At 31.1% G+C, this 18,982-nt stretch overlaps 1 protein-coding gene across 1 annotated transcript in view; it reads left to right on the top strand.

Moving 5' to 3' along the window:
* Positions 1-18,982, top strand: part of LOC107438141 (uncharacterized) — a 271,632-nt gene that overhangs the window by 235,089 nt on the left and 17,561 nt on the right. The gene's annotated exons all lie outside the window — the stretch shown is intronic.

An 18,982-nucleotide genomic window follows, 5' to 3' on the forward strand; every position in this document is an offset into this window, starting at 1 on the left:
TGTCATTTTCTTATGAAATTGTTTGACGTAGCTTAGACATATAAAACAGACATCAATGTAAAACTAGTTAGCAAAAAATGCTGTTATTATTGTTGTTACTATTCTAAACAATATTTATTACTTTTTTCAAACTCTTTTGACGCGTTAATTTAAGGAAAATTAACAATTTGAATTTATGTATAAATAAAATGATTTTTCAAAGATTCTGTACCTGATAGTTTCAAATACTTCCAACTTTGCGCCGGCTAGGTGGCAGAGTGGTTAGCGTGTCTGACTGCGGAGCCAATGGCCGCGGGTTCGAATCCCGCTCTGGGCATGGATGTTTCGCTCTCTGTGCTGTCTTCTGTTGTGTGAATGAGTGAATGTGGCCCACCCTATGAACGGGTTTGTGGCAGTATGGGGTGGGTAACGCTGCTCGCCTCCGTTACTTTGGTTCACAGGTGCCCACTGGGTAACGCTAAATGAGTAACAATGCCGCCATCTTCTATGGCGAAGAACGAAAAGTTCAGTGCCTGCCGTTATGTAAAAAAAGAAAAAAAAAAAAACTTCCAACTTTGCATGTTAGAGGAATAAACACATTCTGTTGGATATAATGCATGCAATTATTAGAATGCAAGTATGAAAACCCATTTGTTAATTATAAATAAATATTGCTACACTGCTTCAGGTGACAAATAAGGGTTCATTTATTATGCTCATTTCATTCAACATTTTATCAGCTATTTTCCGCTATCTAGTCATGTTGCGGGACATTCGTAGAGTATATGTCGGAATCATTAAGAAAATAAAATAAAAATAATTGCAAATATATCTTATTTTATAATCATCGTTGAACAGCCGATCCAATTTTTTGTGTTTACGACTACTAATGCTCAACTCCGTAGCCTTGTAATTTTGACTGGATGAAGTATTGGGAGAAATTTGCCTTCACGGAGGACTTTTTGATGGAACTAACCCTCATTTGCGTTACATGGAGAGTAAAACCACGAAAATCTCCCACGGTTAGTCTGACGGCAAGGGGACTCTAACCCATGATCCGTCTACCACTAAGGATATTTCACGTCAGCACTGTGGTCGGTGCAAGCCGGATGCGGAATTTGTATCGATCAGCCATCGCCGGGATCGAACCCTGGTTCACCTCATTGAAAGGCGAACGCCTTATCCCCTGAGCCATCACGGCTCAGTCACTTTCTATTATTATAACAAGACAAAAATTAAAATTTTAAACAAAACACTAAAACACTCACTCTACAATTAAAACTTGGAAATCGTTAGAACGCCTCTTTGCAAAGAAACAAAAGTAGATTCAAAGCGAATTATTATTTTTTTCGTCTCTGTGCTTTCGGGGTGAAAGAAAAGAAAGCTGATAATTATTTTATATTCTACGAGGGAAAAAGTTAAGACTTAAAAAATAGCTTAAAAGCTTGAATAACAGTCTAAATTTAACTATTAAAAAAAACATTCGTCATATATATTCATCATAATATCTATTCAATCAGTGCTTAAAAGCCAAACCTCTCCTTCATTCGTCAGCAAAAATATTTTCAATGAAAACACTTTATTATTCTCTAAATAACAAACAGCACTACGAATGTTTGAAGTTATTCAGCATGAAAGAACAATATAACCAAACAATTTTGTCCAAAGACTATAAGTAGAATAATTATTAATTTTTTTATGCTTGACAAATTAACCCGGGCTTAACTTTAATTACCATTTAGAGTTAAGATTCCTTTTCGTGCAATATATTAATATATTGCAACACATAATGCACAAAGCAAATACGATGGAGCGTCTTTCGGTTTGAATTTGAAAAACTATTTCGCTTTGAATGTTTACCTCATAAGTAAGGTGATCTCGGAAGCAAGAAAACAGATTCAATCGGTTCTAGCTCTTCTTTCTGTATTCTAGAAACCCCTCCGCACATTTTAGAACCGGTTTTTGATCATATTCAGTGCAAGATTTGGCCTTAATGAGGAAAATATTTACGTTTTAGTTTCAAGCTCAGTTAACAGTTCACAAAAGGAATATTTGACTAATTTATAATCAATACGTAACTAATGAATATTTAACTAGAAAATATTTAACTAGTTAGAAATGAATACTTTCATTGTTTTCTCTACCAAATTGATTTTTCCTTCTGTTATCTACATTTATAGCTTTGAAAAGGCATTGTGCTTTAGTTTCAGACGCAAATATAAATATATATATTTAATTATGCACAAAAATCAAATGATGGTGTCGCAATTTTCCATTGTTGTCGGTGCATTTCTACTGGCTGGAAAATCACGTGGTAGGATCCAGATTTCCCTTATTTATTTTCGTATTGATATGGTTGTCATCAGCATAAAATTAATAAAAGTTATGAAAGTATTGTTATTCTATAAATATTTCGTATCCTTAATTTAAAGGTATTTTCTTGTACTGATTACGCTTTTGATTTAAGAGTTTAAAACTAAGAGAATTCCTTTTTTTTAAATTATTACTTTAACGAAATGCTGCGCTACATTTTAAAATAAAGTTATTTAAATAGGTGTCTAATCTTATTAACCGTTTTACAAATATTATTTTTCATGCGAAAAACATTAATATATTGTTATGAGAAGTGATGGATCAGGGGATAGAGCTTTCGCCTTCAAATGTGCTGAACCGGGTTCGAATCCCATCGATGGCTGGTCGATAAGAATTCCGCATCCGATTTGCACCGACCACAGTGTGGGGAGAGTAGTTATCGACCATGTCAACCGTCATCTATGAAAAGGTACCCCGACATAGAGTCGAGTTAACATGTCTTATTGAAAATTATGTTAATAAAATTCGTGNAGCAACTGCGTGAGGAGGTGGATAATGATGCAGTCACAAGTAGCAAGTCAACTGTTCAATGTGGACCATCCAACGAAGTAGGCGTTACTGCCGATGTAGGCGTATCCAGATCAAAGTGGGCGTTTTTGCCAAGGTAGGCGTGTTCACATCACGTCCGAAGGTCACCAATGTGGGGGGTGGAGTTACAGACCATGTCAACCTTCATCTATGAAAAGGTACCCCAACATAGAGTCGAGTTAACATGTCTTATATACTAGTGAATTGTAATTTTGTAATGGTAGATACGCTACACACAGTGCTGACTTAAAATATCCTCAATGACAGACGGATCATGGGTTAGAGTCCTCTTGCCATCAAACTAACCATGGGAGGTTTTCGTGGTTTTCCTCTCCATGTAACTCAAATGAGGGTAAATTCCATCGAAAAGTCCTCCACGAAGGCAAAATTTCTCCCAATACTTAAACCAGGAATTCCCTTGTCTTCTGGATTGGGTACAAAATGACAAGTCTACGGAGTCATTCGTAGTCGTAAATCCAAAACAATTGGGTCAGCTGTACAACGAGGGTTATAAAATAAAATATTTTGTTATAAATTAGAGTTATAGAGATTCGTTTAGTGATTTAGAACTTAACGGATCAGCTTCATTCAGAAAGTGGTGCAAACAAAATTCATATTTAATATATCCACCCGTTTGGTAAGCGTATTTTCGCTTACCAAACGGGTGGATATATTAAATATCAATTTTGTTTATTACGGTTGTGAACTTTCCAAATTTGTCGGTAAAATATAATGTTATACAATGTTTAATGTTATAATAGTATAAATGTCATTTTAAAAAAATGATTACTTATGTTCTCCAATAGATCTAAATAATGATAATACTAAGAGATAATAATATTTGAACGAGAGAAGTGGAAGCACGAACGTAGGCAAACATAATTCTTTTTAGTACAGTAGGGAACCCATTATCCGGAATGATCGGGATCATCGCTATTCCGGATAACTGATTTTTCCGGTTTTCTGAGTCGCTACAAAAAGCCGTTTTTTTTATTGTTAAACCCAACTTAAAAAAAAAGTATTTGGAAATAATCTTAAAAAGAAGAAAAAACGATGAAGTAATACACTAATGATTATTTATAAAATGATGGTAGGGTAAACATATTTTAAAAAAAAAAATCCCAAAATTTTATGAGGAAAAAAAAATTTTTTTTTTAAAAAATGGCGAGAAAATTTATCGAATTTCGTTCCTGTTTTTTGGTTTTCCGGTTTTCTGATTTCCCGATAGCGGGTTCTGTACTGTATATAGATGTTAAGTGAATAATTTCAACTTACGCAAAAAAAAACTGTTTACTGCCAAGAAACAGCAATTATTGCGAAGCAATTATTGGGGTTGGTGAGCGGCAGCGAACAGGGGGCTTAGTCACCCGGTTATTAATATATTATGATAAACAGAACTATCTATTTTCTACAAAAGAAATACTAAAACTAATTTTTCACTTTATCAACTTTTAATTTAAAAAAAGGAATTGTTCTTCTTAAAACACTCTCTGCAAAAGACAAAGTGCTGTGATAGAAATATCTTACTCCTTGGAACCCAATAGCATCAAAATTTTAATACTGCTGTGATATGTAAAAATCTTCAATTTAAAAAAAAATTAAATTTAAACAGAACGCTTGACGTCCTTTACTATGCAAACTTTTTTTTTTAAATTAAGTATTACCCTGATTATGCAGTGAATTTATTTTCTTCTATGCATGTATGGTAAATAATCATTTCAGAATTCAATAATTATATTTTTCCATCTTTAAATCCATTACTAATGACAAAAGCATTCGCAAACGTTTATTAAGGGATACGTTAACTGCAAAATCTATAATTTTCATCTAATATCTCTCACGTTTTGTCTAGACATTAAACGATGCGAGTTAATGGTCAATTATTTCTTGAATACGTGCCACCGTCTTCGTCGTGGAAAACACAAACTGAAACTAACTGATAAAATAAAAGGAACTGAATAATTTACGTAACGAATTTTTATGAAATTGCATTATAAGAAACTAATTTTTGATAGAACTGTTAATAAATAGGTAAGGGCTGCCAAGGGTCATAGGTTAGGGATAACAAATATTGCAATCTTAAATATATAATAAATATTTGAGATATGAAGTAGTTTAGCTATGTTGAGACGGTCCAAATATACATTGGCAAATCATTTTTTTAAATATAACATAAAATTATAGTTTATGATCTATCTTTTCATTTTAAAATCATTAATAAGCTATGTTATCAAAGTATAACTTCCATTTTATAAAAGTTACACTTCCTGTACTTTTTTAAAGCAACTTTTAAGCAAAGTAGGTGCTTACAAAATAATTATAAACGTTATTTTGAAAGAAAAGTAAAAATGTGAGCACAATTACTCAATTATATTGTGAGCAATTGATTCATATGAATGAAAATACATTATCTTTATAAAAATCAATATGAAATGAATTAGTAAAAAGAAAATCTCCAGAGAAGGTAAATAGCAAGAAGGCAGTATTTGCTTACTTTTATACTGTGCCTATTACTGTTTAAAGATATTCAGTTATATAAAAATATGAATCTCAAAACCAAAACTACGTTACACCAAAGTAGTCATAAAAATCAAGGATACCTCCTTTTGTAGTCTAGAATGTTCTTTCACACTTCCTGGAGGAAAAAAGCCGCCTCCATCTTGCGTAGTCCTTTAACACTACCTGGTGTAAAGTAGCCGCCGCCATCTTGTGTAGTTCTTTCACACTAGATGGTGTAAAGTAGCCGGTACCATCTTGTATAGTTCTTTCACACTACCTAGTGTAAAGTAGCAGCCACTAACTTGTGTAGTTCTTTCACACTACCTGGTGTAAAGTAGCCGCCGCCATCTTGTGTAGTTCTTTCAAACTACAAGGTGTAAAGTAGCCACCACCATCTAGTGTAGTTCCTTCACATTGCCTAATGTAAAGTAGCCGCCAGCATGTTGTGTAGTTCTTCCACACTACCTGGTGTAAAGTCTGCTTGCTATTCTAAAATTTATAATTACAATAGCATAATATAAGAATCAGTTTACGAAAAATCTTGATCAAAATTCATTAATTTAGGTTGCAATATTTCTAAAAATATAATTATTTTTGTAAATCAACAAATACACAGAATATCAATATGAATTTGACAGAAACCAAACTGAAAAAAAGTTAAACATTATAAAATTATTTTATACGAGGGTTGCTATTTATATTTCTGGCCTAATAATGAAAAAACATACATGTAGGATCGAAATTGGTTTTATTGTTTTTCAAAATATTCTCCATGATAATCAATACACTTTTGCATGCGTTTGTACCAATTTACAAAGCACTTTTTCCAGTCCGATTGAGGTACGAGTAACCTCAAAACATGCGTTTTGAATGCATCAACCGCTTCTTCGGGGGTCGAAAATCGTTGTCCACGCAATTTATATTTGATGTGTGGGAATAAGAAGAAGTCATTGGGTGCCAAATCAGGGCTGTACGGCGGATGACCCATCAGTTCGATCTTTCGCTCCGTCAGAAATGTCTTTGTTTGAGTCGATGTGTGAGAGCTCGCATTGTCATGATGAAGAGTGATTCGCTTGTTCTTCTGCTTTTTTCGAATTTCTCCGATGATTTCTGGCAAACAAATGGTCGTGTACCATTCAGAATTGACCGTCCTGCGTTGCTCTAACGCCACTGTTGCCACATGACCGTTTATACCGAAGAAACAGGCAATAATTTGTTTCGATGTGCTTCTTTCTCGAACAACTTTTGTNCAACCCTCAGACAATCGACAAATTTAAGTAAATTATTAGAGCATAAATATCTTAATTACACCACTAAATACATACATGCATTTTATAAAAGTTTATAAGAGGAGTAAGTCAAATCAACCCGACAAGAAGATGAAATTAAATAGTCGACCAGAATCAATATTTTTTATTAATCAGTAAAGAGGATTGAGAAACTTACTTGTTATAGGCTATGGGCCAATTTCTCAATTAAATTTGACAAAATTTCATATTTGAACAGTGCACTTCATATAAACAAACCGCCGTCTTGGCCTCCATATTTTCACCATCTGGAAATCCCGCAATTATCCACCTTTAAACTTCTAATAATGATCCAAAAACATTTGTTAACTTTTGAAGCATGCCCTACCATCATTTCACAGAAGAATTTAGTTAAATAGTTTAAATTTACAATTATACGTCAAATTTAAATCAGTTGTCTAATTTATTAAGAGCTTAATTTTTATTCGCTTTGAAGTGATGCACTTGTACACTATGCCCCTCAAGGTAAGTAATATCCTCAGTGTAACAATACCAAGAAAGTGCGGGAAACGTTGCATGGCCTCCGTGTTCTCCAGATTTCAATCATGAGACTTTTTTCTATAGGATCAATTCAAATTACTAGTTTATACAACACCTATAGACATACTACGGAACTATCGTCACCCTGAAAGATATTTAAAACACATCTGGCATTTTCGAGCACAACCAGGAATCGTTTATGCGTCGTTGTATAGCTGTGCGAAAAAGTCAACAAGTGCTAATTCAAACGGCTCTGTAATAATCAACCAAATAAATGTTTTTATGTTTAGCAAGTTGATAATATCTTTTGCAGTTATTTTCAACATGACCTGGATTTTAACCCTCTCAACGCATTTTGCGACCCCGTATTAGTTGAAAAGTTTTCTTTATTTCCAAGATTTTGATCACCCTCTCCTAATTCGCTAATCAAATTTCGGAATTTCGAAATCGTATAGTAAATTGAAGAAAAAAGGGTTGAGAATGATGAAGGGGCAATTCGCGAACGCTTAATCACTGAATTAGTTTTTCTTTTTTTCTCCCCTCTCTATGTATATCATACTCAACAATGAAAGATGGCAATTTATAACGCGGTAAAAAAGATTCAGAAAGTTTTTCAGGTAAATATTATTTTATCACGTAGTCTCTACGGAAATATTGAACATTTACTGTAAAGTATATACAAGATTTGAGAAAAAATGTGCCGTTTGCTGCACTGTTTATAGAAAAACAATAAAATCTGGGGAAAAACGAAAACAAATAATTCAAATTGTTTCGAATGTTACCGGCAGGTGCAGAACTAATTAACAATACTTTCTATATTGAGGGTATGCCCCCGTACTGTAGGGTACTGACACTTCTGCTAAAAATAATTTATATATATATCTATATATATTTCCATTTTTATTTTTATATATTTTTACGTTTTTATAGTAAAGGTTTACTGTAAATTCTGGTTTTAAAATAAAAGTAAAAACTAAATTTACCCACTTATTTCTATACCTCACTCTAACTTATCATAACAAAATTACCACATTTACTTATCACATATTATAAAAGCATATTTTAAAAATACCGAACTTTTTGTTCCGGAAACATGGTGATCAGTACCGTATCTCAAAACGAAATATAGGCGTGAAAGGATCCTTTTAAGCATCCCCTCTAAACTAATTTAATTCAAGCTCAAACTAAACTCAAACTAAATTTAATTGATTTTCTCTTATTAAACTGCAGACGCAATTTTTTTTAAACTATGTTCCCATTATAAAAGTTCGGTCATGGACATCCTGGAAAATCAAGATTGTTGTTGTTGTCGTCGATCATTAAGGCAGAAAGGCTGCGAGTTTTGTTATTTTCCAGTGGCGTCATCTATAGCCAAGAATTTGACTTCTGCCGCACCTATACGTCACACCCGTTTATAGGACGAACCCATTCACTCGTCCACTGATCATAATTTTGACCTGAACCAGAGAGAAATCAATCTCCAATTCAGTACCCCCAGAGACATTTTTTTGCTGTGGGAACTTGGAGGACTTTGTGACACCGACAGATTTAACCTGCACCAGTCACCATTTACTACACGGGGAATCTTCGGCCGGCCGGATTCGAACTAATATTCTCACCAACGCGAGTTCATCTCCCTGGCAACCAGGCTATCCCAGCCACAGTCAAGATTGTTAAAGCAGGTAGAAGGTTAATCTATGAGTCATGCAAAGTCTATATAGAACTGAAGGAAAACTTTTTTTAATTTAAAGTATAATGCAATGTCAAAAAATTTTATTCTAGCATATTTCTCTTCAGTGATAATTTTCATTACGTAAATTTTCCTTTCAGAGGTTTCCTTTCTGTGTTAACTATAAACAACAATTCAAATAAAAATATTTATTATATTTAAAAAACTGTAATCTTCAAGAAAGCCTTTATTAAATGTTTATGATACTCACACTATTTTTAAGCTTTACTTAGTTTTTTTGTAAAAACATTTCTAGTTTATAGACAAGTTATATATTTTTTTGACGTTCTTGTACTCAAAATCACCCGTGCGGAAAAGTAGGTTCTCATGTTTCATTCATGGTTAGTAACTTCATATATTCTTCAGAACAAAAGAATGTTATGTAAAAGACTCGTTTGCAATTGTAGAGAAAACACCAAAAGAGTGGTCTATTTGGAAGTGATTCAAAAATATTGCAAACAAGCGCTATTTAAAGAAAAAGAAGAAATAAAATTATATACTATTGAAAAGCTTGTATTTTTTATGAAAAAGATGTTTCTCTTAGTTCACGTACTAATAGTCATGTTTATAAGATACTCTTTTTATTTTTCATCCTATCTGTCATTTTCAGAATTTAACTTCATAGTAATAAAATTGTATAAAATGTTTTATAAATATTAAATTACATTATGTTCGTAAAGTCTTAAATTCATTCAATAATTATCTTCGATTAAAGAAAGAAAAATCTAAAGTATATTCTCCGCATAATTTTTTAATTTGAATATTTTAGGTATTCATAGTTCATTTTTTCCCAAATTAAAATTATATTGACAAATAGTAGTATAATTATATGGAAAATTATGTAAATTAGATACATTTTTAAATTAATTCATTTTTGCACGAATTTATGGGTTCCAAAAAATTGCTATTTCCCAGCATGACTAAAATTAATTAATAATGTTTAATTGAACATTAGATCAATATTTTAAAGAATGTTATGTAATAGACACTTTTATAATAATAGAGAAAAAAACACAAAAGGAGAGGTCTATTTGGCAGCGATTAAAAAAGTGCACACAAGCGTAATTTAAGCCAAATTTAAAAATAAAATTAAAAAAAGGGAAAAAATCTTCTTTCATTCACATACAAGTAATTATGTTTAAAAGACAATATTTTATCAAGTAATTAGGCTTAGATCTGTAATTTCAGAACTTTTTTGACAATGCATGATTATGATCAATTAATATAAAATTGCATTGTATACTTCTATAAGTACTTTAAATCAATACTGGGCTTAAAGAAAGAGAAATCAAAAATATATAGCACCCAATTGAAATATTTTCAGGATTTGTATTGTAAGTGTTAATGGAATAAATTTTTATTGAGAAAAATAGCCAAATTGTGTGTACATAAAAGCACTGTTTTTTAATAATTTATTCAATTTTGTTGTATCTATAGTTTATAAATGCAACTTAATCATGCTGTCCAAAATAAATAATTTATTATTATTTTATCTATAAAATTAAAAAATAATTTCTAATTGAAAGAGGTGCCCTGCTAAAAATATTCCTGAGAACAAAATAATTTTATATTAAGCGCACATTTGCAATATTAGAAAAAAACACAAAAAGTTATTTGGGAGTTATTCAAAAACATTATACGCAAACGCAATTTAAATTAGAGAAAGAAATAAAATTATATATCATCAGAAAAACTGGTTTCTTTTCTAATATTTGACGGAAAAAGAGGCTTTTCTTATTTCACATATTCGTAGTAAATAATTTATTTATTTTTTATTTTATATGTTTTGTAAGCTATTTTAACTACGATTATGTAAAACTATTTATTTAATATCAAATTACGTCGCATACAGTCTTATATTCTATGCATAATTTTCAATTTAAATATTTTTGGTATTCGTAGTTTGAGTTTCAAACGAAAAGGAATTATAATGAGTAAAATAATCAAACTGCGAGAAAAAATGTGTGAAGCATTTATTGTTTAGACGTTTATTCATTAAATGTTATACGTAATTTACAAATGAAATTCAATTATGCGTTCCTAGTCGAAATAATTTGGTATTTTTCCGAGGTCTAAAATTAACTAATTATCAGTAGAACACCAGGTCATTATGTTTTCGTATTTGTAAAAAAAAAAAAAAAAACTGTTGTCATTTTTTAAATATATGGGTGATTCTTAGGAAACATGACAATTCAGACCAAAAAATTTCTTCAAATTTAAAATCTTCAAAACAATCTAAATTTTTTTTGTATATTTATTTAGTTACATTTATTAATATCTTACAGACAGCAGTGTAGTTTATTGATATTTGCTCAGGAAAAAAATAAAATAGAAATTCACCGCAGTTTGATGTCAGGAAAATGACATATTAGCTTAAAAGTTTGAAAAAACAGTCATTTTAAGCTATTAGTTAGTAACAAAACCTAAGCCTTTATGTTAGATGGACCATGAATAACTTAAATTAATTCTTTTATCTGCTTTAGAAAGAATCAGAAAAAAATTTTGTTGCTGATATGTACAGATTAAAGTTGTATAAAATAATCAATCATTAAATAAATAAATAACTTTGATTACATTCAATCTTATTACAATCATACATAAACTTGGTATTAGGTTAATATTTGCTTTCCCTCTTCAGAATATTAGCAGTTTAATAAAATTTCTGGTAACACTACAATGTCCTGGCATTCATAAGCCAGGAAAATAACAGCCAGGATAATGACAAATTTGCCATTTTATAGCATATAACTTTACTTTAATTTAATATTTTGTTCCGAGACGTTTATATTCTGCAGAAAACAACAGGATGTCTTAAATTAACTCAGATAAATCCATGTAGTTTATGTTATTAATGATTTCAAGAAGCCAGAAAAATGACTACACAAAAACCTACTCACATTGAAAAAAATTTTGAAATAGATTTTTAACAAGAAAGTTGGTTCGTTATTCATGCAACAAGACATGAAATTGTGATGGCATGTCTTCGGATCATCCTCCGGGATGTTTCCCAGACCGTCGCCAATAGCCCATTGTGCAGCTCTAGTGCGACGTAAATTAGCAACAACAACAGCAACAAGACATGTTCAGATAGGAGGGTATCTAATCAATCTATTAACATAAGATATTGATTGCTGGCTCTATATATTTTGGTTATAAACCACTAAATAAAAGTAGTCGGGAAAATGACAGATTTTCTTGTGACAAACAAATTATTGACAGAAAAAATAATTTTAAACGAAGTTTTTGTAAATAATATCCTCTGCGTATATTCTAAAAATGCTTACACCGGTAAAAATAAAAAAATTAGATATTGAAAAATTTATGGGAAGTTTTGAAGCTAGTTATTATTGGAAATATTGTTTGTGACATGCCAGAAACATGAAATTTTGAAGTTCAATTTAATTTTCTAAATATACAAAATAGTCGATGCTAGTACTAGGTTATTTTAAAATACTAACAGCAAGGCTATTTATTCAATATTTTTTAAAAAAAAGTTCTTTTAGTAGTTTAGTATTAGATCTTGGTGCAAGTGACTGTAAATTGTCATATTTCGTGAGAATCACCCATATATCGACACATTAACCTTAGGGGCTCAAAAATATCGCATGAATACCACGAAATAACAACGGTTTATATTCATAAAAGCTGGTTCGGAGAAAAAAAAAGTTTTTAAGCGTGGAAAGGAACAGTATTTCCATGTATAGCACATCTTCATTGTGTAATAACTCAAAGGGAGAACCAATTTTTCACGTTATTAACTTTTCGAAACTTCATAATCTTCAAAATGATGATCCAATCGTCTTTTTTGCGTAAAAAGGACAGATTAAGTTCTTTCCCCTAAGTCTTCAAATATGAATCACTTGAATATAACTGTAACCCTTGTCATACTTTTAGAATACGAACTATGCTAGTTACAAATGAGTTAGTGTTTGGCAATATTTTATGGTAGAACGTACTATTTTGTTGATGCTAAATACTGTATCACTTGTGATACTTTTAAAATAAGAACTACACTAGATACAAATTAGTTAATGTTTGGCAATATTTTATGGTAGAACGAACTATCTTGTTGATGCTAAATACTGTAACATTTGTGATACTTTTAAAATAAGACCTATGCTAGATACAATTGAATTAGTGTTTGGCAATATTTTATGGTAGTATGAACTGTCTTGTTAATGCTAAATACTGTAACACTTGTGATTCTTTTAAAATAAGAACTATATTAGATACAAATTAGTTAATGTTTGGCAATATTTTATGGTAGAACGAACAATCTTGTTGATGCTAAATACTGTATCACTTGTGATACTTTTAAAATAAGAACTATACTAGATACAATTGAATTAGTGTTTGGCAATATTTTATGGTAGTATGAACTGTCTTGTTGATGCCAAATACTGTAACACTTGTGATTCTTTTAAAATAAGAACTATATTAGATACAAATTAGTTAATGTTTGGCAATATTTTATGGTAGAACGAACTATCTTGTTGATGCTAAATACTGTAACACTTGTGATTCTTTTAAAATAAGAACTATACTAGATACAAATTAGTTAATGTTTGGCAATTTTTTATGGTAGAACGAACTATCTTGTTGATGCTAAATACTGTAACACTTGTGATACTTTTAAAATAAGAACTATGCTAGATACAATTGCATTAGTGTTTGGCAATATTTTATGGTAGTATGAACTATCTTGTTAATGCTAAATACTGTAACACTTGTGATTCTTTTAAAATAAGAACTATATTAGATACAAATTAGTTAATGTTTGGAAATATTTTATGGTAGAACGAACTATCTTGTTGATGCTAAATACTGTAACACTTGTGATGCTTTTAAAATAAGAACTATGCTAGATACAAATTAGTTAATGTTTGGCAATATTTTATGGTAGAACGAACTATCTTGTTGATGCTAAATACTGTAACACTTGTGATACGTTTAAAATAAGAACTATGCTAGATGCAAATGAGTTCATGTTCGGCAATATCTTATGGTAGAAGAAACTATATTTTTATTGCAAAATAATAAAACATTTGTGATACTTTTAAGATACAAATGAGACGTTAGACACTAATAAGTTTTCTTCGAATTCTATTTCTCAGTAGTTTTTTTTCGAGAAGTCAAATTTCCCTATGCTCTAAACTAATTCATTTTGAAAAAAATAAACCAAATCCACAATACGATAGAAGCTTTTATAATTCACATTGATTTTTCTGAGTCTTTACATGAGCTTTTGCATCTAAACATTCTTTTTTAAATTGAGAATATTCCTGATAGATGAAAAAAGGTTAAAAAATATAAATCTTCATCAATAGTTTTTTATAATTTTAACGTTCCCCTAAACCATTAAAATTCCGCTACGTTAATAATTCATTAATATTAATAAATTAAAAACTTGCACAACGTCTTTAATATTGAGATTATCAATTTGACATTTAGAGATACCGTTTTTGAAACATATAAAAAACGAAAAAAATAGGTAATAAGAGAAAGAGAAAAAAGTAGGTTTTTTAAAAATGAAAAAATGAATAAATTAATGCATTTCCATTTTTTATGAAATATTTTCACTTAAAAAAAAAGACTTTTTCCTGTTGGTGCTTGGGTTATGTTTCTTGTAAGTGTCGCGCAAAACTTGACAAGTGTCAAAGAAAAACTTATGTTTCTTATGAAGAAATGAAAAAGCGTTAAATGGGGACAGTAGTTTTAAATAACTCAACCTGTATAATATTCTGTAGAATTGACGAAAATATTTCGACGGAAATGTTGGACATAAATTAAAGGTTAAAAGGAATAAAACTTTTGATTATTTGAAATATTCTAGTAAAGTTTATTTTTTAATATCATTATCTAGAATTATTTCTACTTTTGTTATCAATTTTTAGAAATATTTCTGCCCTCTCCAGAGCAAATTTACGAAAAAACAGCAAAATAGTTTTCAAAAACAAAACAACACAATCTTTTCTAAAGTCATAGCCAACACTGACATTTTAGTGACTGTCTTGCTCAGTTACAGCGCAGTGAAAGCGCTATACAAACTCGAGGAGTCATTTTGCCTTCCCATGTTAATTTACCCACTTTTCTGAATTTATATTTCAGATAGCAACATATCAAATTTCAGTCATGTCTCAAAAATATTCCTTTAGAATATTTGTCATATTTCTTCAAAAATATTTCTTGAAAATATTGCAACCTAACGAAAGAATTTTGAGAAGGTCCAGAAACACTTTTATATATTTATAAAAAATATCGATATTTACACTTTTCTGTATTATTTTTGCAACTCCAATGTATTTCTTTCACGCTTTTTAACCCTTAAATGCCAAACGATGCAGATTATCATCGCATGGTTAAAACCTTATACCTCTTTATGTAGCAATATCTGCATAAAGATTTTTTTTTTAATTTTACCAAAACTATTTTATTGTTTCTGAAAGCAACTATAATCTTTCACAGTTCATTCAGCTGTGAGAATTTTCATTTTTTGCTCGCTACCTAAATACAATTTCATTTTGGCGGTTGTTATGAATTACGATTACTTATATAAAACGTTATTATTCATTTTTGGCTAGCTCCCTGAGTACAATTTCATTTTGGCGATTGTTATGAATTACGATTATTTATATAAAACGTTATTATTCATTTTTGGCTAGCTACCAGAGTACAATTTCATTTTGGCGGTTGTTATGAATTACGATTATTTATATCAAGCGTTACTATTCTTTTTGGCTAGCTACCTGAGTACAATTTCATTTTGGCGGTTGTTAGGAATTACGTTTATTTATATAAAACGTTATTGTTCATTTTTGGTTAGCTACCTGAGTACAANCAATAGTTTCAAAAGAACATTTTACCACACGCACACGAGCTACAGTTCGAATTCGGTAAAGGTAACTTTGTCGTGAAATTTTATAATTTTTGACAAAATGCGAGCTCTTAAAATGATTTTATTTTATAACCGTCGTTGAACAGCCGACCCAATTTTGGGTTTAAGACTACTAATGTTCTCTGCATCCTTGTAATTTTGAACCAATCCAGAAGACAAGGAAACACCTAGATCAGTAACCCCAGAGGTATTGATTTGTTATAGGAACATGGAGAACTTTACGATTCGACAGATTTAACGTGTATCAGTCGCCATTTACTACACGGGGAGTCTTCGACCTGCTGGGATCGAACCCACAAACTCTTGGACATGGGCCCAGGGCCCTACCAAGCTGGCTATCCCGGCCCCAATTGAAAATGATTGCTTATGATATGAAAATGATATGCTCACTTTCGCATGAACGGGAGTTCGAATCCAGTCGACCGTAATTCCCCGTGTAGTAAATGGCAACTGGTACACGTTAAATCTGTCAGGTCGCAAAGTCCTCCCTGCTCCCATAACAAATTATACCTCTGGCGGAACTGGATTGGAGATTGATCGTTCTCTGATTCAGTTCAAAATTACGATCTGTGGATAAGTGAATGGATGTATGAATGGGTCCGTTCTATAAGCGGGTAATAATGTTCGTATGGGTGTGGCAGAAGTCGAATTCTTGGCCATAGATGGCGCATCTGGAAAACAAGAACAATCGCACCTTCACTGCTTTAATGGCCTACGTCAACAACAACACATCAAAAGTAATTATAGTTAGAAACGATTATTTATATAAAAAGTAATTATAAAAGGAGCTGGTATAGGTCACCGCTGGTATACCGCTAGGATTCGCTGCTAGACCCTATCTGGATCCTAACGGATAATAGAAGCTCTATCCAATATTTGAGTGCATGGCCCAGAGTGGGAGATTGGGCTGGAACGGCAATCTTACAACTTCTCAGTAAACTTTCCGTGAAGCGGGATATTTATTTGCAGTGGATTCCGTCCCACGTTGATCTGTACGGGAATGAGATCGCTGACTCGCTGGCTAAACTTGGCACGAATGAACCTCTGCCGGAAAGTTTGGCACTCACATCCTCGGAAATTCACTCCATTAGAAAGCAAGGTGTCCAGCTAGTCTGGAATACTCCCCAAGTACATATCTGGTACTCTGGGGATAATCAATAATGTTCGCAGAAAAGCGGACAACAAATCAGGAAGAAAAATAAAAAGTTACTTTTCCTCTTTCAACTTTTTTATTAAGTAGCAAAAGTTTAAAAAATGCTTCTTGAACAAGGTGTTTTTTTCCTTGGTTTGCTGTGCACGTACTTTAGCTTTGCTTTTAAATACATCATTTTTTCTTTCATATTCTAAAAATTCTTTTTTTAGTACGATGGTCGATTATTATTTTCAGTGTCATTTAAGGGACAAAAAATAAATACTTTTTTAACAGAAAATAAAATGGCACTTCATATTAGTTAATATTAAAAATGTGTTGTAAGAGATAATTATTATAGCTAGGCTTATTTACATCCTAAGCAAACTAAATAAACGGAGTTAAATAAATAATCCCAAAAATCCAAGCAATTGGATATTACTTAATTCATAACTTCATTAGTTTCAAAAATAAACAAATTGGAAATAAGTCGACGTGTTTCAAGCACTCAAAAATAGGAGCCCATTTTCAAAACCTGCCAGACGGGAAAAAGAAGAAACAAAAGTGTTTTGAATTATAAAACTTAAAATTGCAACGAAAAATGAAAACATAAAAATGCGAAACAAAACTGGAAAACCACAACAGCCGAAAGAGAAAAAAGATGATAGGTTGGTAGATATTTTATTTACGTCACATTAGAGTTTCCCAATAGGCTATTGGCGACGGTCTAGAAAAAATCCCTGAAGATGATCGGAAGAGATGCCATTGCAAACGCATCATGCACTTTTGGGTAGAACAGTTTAACGAAGATCAATATTAAGAAATATTCAAGAAAAATCTCCCGTTTAAATGTGATAAATTGGCATGCGGTGCAAAAATTACTGCATTTCAAAGTTTCAAGTTAAAACTTCCTTTCAACTGACAGAAGTGAAACTAATAATAGCCATTGACAGAATTTAAGAGAATTATACAAAAGCATTTCATTCAATATTAGCATTCAGACGTTAATTCTATTAAGCAATAAACGCCAATACATTGAAAGTAGTTCCGTTGAATAACTCCCATTACTAAGTATTTAAGCTGAAATTTATAGACTTTTAACCGGAAAGTCAACTAAGACTAGCTTTTAAAGCAAGTTCGTCTTCCATTAAACAACTATATCCATTCGAATGGAATAGTTCCGTCCTACGTTAATTTAGAGAAAATCATCGAACAAAATTTTATTAATAGTTTATAAACTAATTTCTAAACTTAATCTATTGCTAGTGACTGAAACTTAATTATTTTACACTTAACGATGCTTATGCATATGACATAAAATATTTTAACGATATTTTCATTTGTTCAGAAATATAGAATAATTTGTTAAAATATCTACTGTTGGGTAATTTTTCCTATTTAATACTATGATTTTTTCATAGCATTTATGTGCCTGTAAATTTAAGCGATTGTTTTGTAAAAATGTAAATTTCTGGGTTCAGTTAATAGCAAAATCTGTGCAATAATAGTTTGCCTTTAATTTAAGGTATAAATTACTTTCTATAGAATTTAGAATCACTGAAATTACAAAAATCATACTAGAATGAAAAAAAGTCGCATCAAAACTGTCAGACTATGGCAAAACTTACGGTATTTCTAGTCTATGATAATACCAAAAAGTTCAATAATTTATTCCATAAAACGCTTTGGTAATAATAATAAAATATAGCTTTATAATATGTTATAAAATTTGGTATATGTGGCAAAATCTAGTAATTTTATCATGATACCTTAGAGAATGGCATAAAAACTACTTATGAGGTTAAATTTACTTTACAGATTTTTACGGTTTTTTATTTTTTACTAAATGCGTGATAGTAAAAAACTATAAATTTGAAAACCAGAATTTCCAGTAAACCAATAACATATGAGCGAAATAATTACCAAATGAATAGTTCAAATGCAGTATATTTAGGTTATTATTATCAGAATTATGGTTTTTTCTAACCTAAACTGATATTACCATACAGAACAATAATTTACCAGATTTTTTTTAATCCGTGAAATAATCTAAAAAAAACAAT

This window comes from Parasteatoda tepidariorum, chromosome X2, assembly GCF_043381705.1.
Source record: "Parasteatoda tepidariorum isolate YZ-2023 chromosome X2, CAS_Ptep_4.0, whole genome shotgun sequence".
NCBI lineage: Eukaryota > Metazoa > Arthropoda > Arachnida > Araneae > Theridiidae > Parasteatoda > Parasteatoda tepidariorum.